Source organism: Triturus cristatus, chromosome 4_2 (assembly GCF_964204655.1).
Source record: "Triturus cristatus chromosome 4_2, aTriCri1.1, whole genome shotgun sequence".
In the NCBI taxonomy this organism is placed as follows: domain Eukaryota; kingdom Metazoa; phylum Chordata; class Amphibia; order Caudata; family Salamandridae; genus Triturus; species Triturus cristatus.
Genome location: NC_140586.1, coordinates 252,728,275 through 252,731,829, shown reverse-complemented (window position 1 = coordinate 252,731,829; position 3,555 = coordinate 252,728,275). Strand labels below are relative to the sequence as shown.

The 3,555-nt window shown below is 59.0% G+C and overlaps 1 non-coding gene across 1 annotated transcript; it reads left to right on the top strand.

Annotated features, from left to right (window-relative positions):
- The first annotated feature begins 2,406 nt into the window (after positions 1 to 2,406).
- LOC146833583 (U6 spliceosomal RNA) lies at positions 2,407 to 2,516 on the top strand. Its single transcript, XR_014960894.1, has one exon. It is a non-coding gene; the product is annotated as a U6 spliceosomal RNA (small nuclear RNA).
- The last annotated feature ends 1,039 nt before the right edge of the window (positions 2,517 to 3,555 follow it).

The following is a 3,555-nucleotide window of genomic DNA, read 5'->3' as shown; positions in this document are numbered from 1 at the left end:
CGCTTCAGCGCGGGGGCGTGTGGCGTCTCTACGGGGTTTCTCCCCGGGTCGGCCGCTTCCGTGTTTGCTTGCGCCGCCTCCCGCCGTTCTCTTCGGGTGCTGTGGCGGGTGGCGGCTGGGGAACCTGACTTACCTGCCTTCCGGGTGTTTTCTCCGGTTTTGGGGGTGTGGTTGGTCTCGGCGTCGCTCTGCCCGGGTCCTTCCTGGTTGAGCTCCCCTTGCCGGGTTTCGGTCACTTTCCTGCTCGCTTTTCCGGGGGCGGGGTTTGGCATCCTCCCCCGGGTCACTTGGTGCGGAGGGGCTGGTTTTCCCGGGACACCCCTCCGGGGCTGCTACGTGACGTCCCACCACCTGTTCCGATTTTACGGCCCCGTTGTGTGCCGGCTGCTTCCTCCCGCTTTCCCGTCCAGGGGCCATGTTGGGCAGGGGCTGGGGGGACTTGCTTACGGTTTGGGGTTCGTGTATTGGTGTTTCCCCACTGGTTTGATGTACGGAGCTCTGCTGCCTTTCAGGGTCGGTCTGGGCGTGGTTTGGGCCATTCGCTTTCTCCCCATGCCGTTGCTGTTCCGGGACTCCGTGTTGGCGTTGATCCCTGGACGCTGTTGGTGTCAGCGCCTCTGTGAGTAGACACTCGTTTTCGCTGCTTGCCAGGATCCACGATCGCTCTTGGTTCTTACTGTGGTCGATAGTATTGGTTTGGAGATGGCTTGTTTCCCGCTCTGGGCCGTCTCGTTGTCCCGGGGGCGGGGTTTGGTTAGGCTCTCCCTGGTCTCATTCTTTCTTCTGCCGGGGTCTGTTGATTCAGTGGACTTATGCGTCTGCTGCAGGAGCCTGTGCTCGTCCCCTTGGTCACGGGTTCAGTTCCCGGCGGGTCCGCTCAGCCTTTCATCTATCTGAGGTCGGTACGATAGTGCCATTGTGTTGGGTTTCACCGACACATCTGTTCTTCGGCGCCCGCTTTTCTGTAGTGGTGAACGGGCGCTTTGCGTCTTCCCTGGTTCTGTGAGTGTCCTACACAGTCACTGTCCTGGACTGATGTTTACGCATTCGTAATATTCTTTGGATTGTCGTGCGTTTGCTGCCTTTCTTCCTCTTCTTTTCTTTCAGGTGCTATGGCTCACTGGTGTTTCTTGTGCCTCTGGTTTTCGGGGCTCTCACAAGACGAGGGTTCGGGTCACGCACTCGCTGTCGGAGTGGCATGTGTTGGCTACTCTTTCTGACTCTTCTTTTGTGGTAGGTGTTTGATGTCAGCTGCCCCCCTTCCTGCTCTGAGACGCCGGTCGTCTCGCTTTTTTGTGATCATTCTGTGGTCGAGTCCTGCTGATCGCTGTCGAGGTGCCGTGAGTTGGCGGAGTTTCATTTCTCTGCTTTCTCTTTGCTGCACTTTTCCGGTACGCGTGTTCTGTCCTGGTGGTTGGGGGTGCTGGCTGGGTCCTTGACTCTTCCTCCACCAGTTCTGTTTTTACCTCTCTTGGCTCCTGTGCATTGCGGGACTTGTCGCCCCGTTGGGTGCGTTGTTGTGTGCCGTTGGCCTGGTGGCTTGGTCGTCTGTTGCGTCCGCTTCAGGCGCCTCTGTTTCTCCTCTTGGAGGGCTATGTGGGGGTGGGATGCGCCGCCTGCCTTCCCTTCGGGTGCGGGCGGTGGAGGTTGTAGGCGATTGTCTTTTTGCTTCGCTGTCGTCCTTCCTGTGCGCTGGCGCTGTGTTGCCTTCCCTCTCTTCCCACTCCTACTGCTCTGCCCCGGTTGGTTCGGGGTTCCCGGGTGGGGGCCCTGCTATGTCGGGTTCTCTTGCTGGTTCCTCCTCCTGCTGGCCGTCGCGGTCCTGCCCTGCGCTCCCCCCTCCCCCGCCGCCTTGTGCTTGAGGCCCTGCTATAGCGGGCTCTGGGGTTTGGGTTTTGGCGTTTGGCTGCCCCTCTCTGTGGGGGCGGCTGTGGGCTTCTATATTTTTCCAATTGTTGCGCCTGGGTGCGTGTGGGTCCCTCGGCCTCCTCTGTCTGTAGGGGGCGTGGGGCTCGGTTGGCTTTCGGCTTGCCGGCGGTGTCCGCTCTGTGCCCTCGGTTCTTTCGTGCCTTTCCGCCCTGGTTTCGCATGGCCTGGTCTGCTTTCTGCGGTTGTGCAGGGTCGGGCCTGGTTTGTGCCAGGTTGGGGGACCGCCTGGGTCTTCCGGGTGCTGTGGGCTTTGGGGTCCTTTTTGGACTCTCCCTGGCGTGTTCAGGTCTGCGGCTGTGCCGCTCCCTCCTCTTCGTGCTCCCTGTCTCGGCGGTTGGTTCTTGCCCCCCTTTTTCTGTTGGGCCTGGTGCTATGGCTCAACCAGGTGCTAGGGCTCGATGGTAGGTCTTGTGCCTCTGGTTCTCAAAGCTCTCACGGGACATGGGTTTGTGTCCCGCACTCGCTGTCATGGGGGCATTAGTTGGCATTTCTTTCTGACTCTTCTTTAATTGGTACGATTCAGAGAAGATTGGCATGGCCCCTGCGCACGGTTGACACGCAACATTCGTGGGGCGTTCCATTGGTTCTCGCTGGCCATGGGTTCGTGTCACGCGCATGCTGTCTTTGTGTCCTGTGTTGGCGCACTTTCGTTCTCTTATGAGGTTGTCTGACTTGGTTGGGGCCTTCCTCGTATGCTGTTTTGGGTGATCGCTTCGGCGGCTAGTGTACTCCGCCTGGTGCGTTTTGGTGCTTTTCGCATGTCCCCTACACTCGGTTTCCACGCGTTTTCGTGTGCTGTTCCGTGCAGTCTTGTTGCCTGGCTGTTTTTTCTCCTTCCGGTTGGTCTCGGTGCCTCTGGTCCTTCCTTGGTCCGGTTTGCCCAGCCTCTTCCCGCTTCTGTCCTGGTACGGCTGGGAGGTTTTGGTGCTGCTTTGGACTACTGCGTCTCCTACAGGGGCCTGGGTTCGGTTTCTTGGTCGCGGATGCTGATCCTGTTGAGTCCCCTTTGCCGCTCATCCGTTTGTGGTTGTTGCATTGTAGGCCGCTGCTCTCCGATTCCCGTATTGGTTGTCGTGAGCTTTTTTGTTCTGGGCTGGGTCTGTGGTTTTCACTCTGGGTGTTTTCCAGTCTGGCTTCTGTTTGACGTTCCTTGGTGGCTGTGTGACGGTGTTCTTCTGGGTCCCTTTGGTGCTGTTTGCTCCCTTTGGGTCTCCGGTGTTGGCTCTTCGGCCTTCTCCTCCTTTTTCTGCCGGAGTTTCTGGTTCACCCTGCCCTTCTGCCCTTCTCGCCTTTGGTGGGTGCTTGTTTGGGCGACTCGCTTGGTCCCTGTGTGGGGCGGGCTCGGTCCGTGGTGCGGCTTTTCCCTGCCTTCTGTGCATGGGTGGTCTTGTGGGTTCTCCGCTTTCAGCGGTGGCCTGGTTGAGTCCCCTTGGTGGCCAGGTCTCTTCGGTGTCGTTCTGTCACCTTCCTGGGTCTGTTTGTTCCCTTATTCCTGCCTGGGTTCTCTCCTTGGGGTGGCGGTCCCTTCCGGGGGGTCCTTTGTGTGACTGGGGTTTCTTTACCCTTCTGTTCTCTTCTGCGCCCCTTTTCCTTTCTTGCTACTCGCGAGTGGTGTTCTCCCTTGCG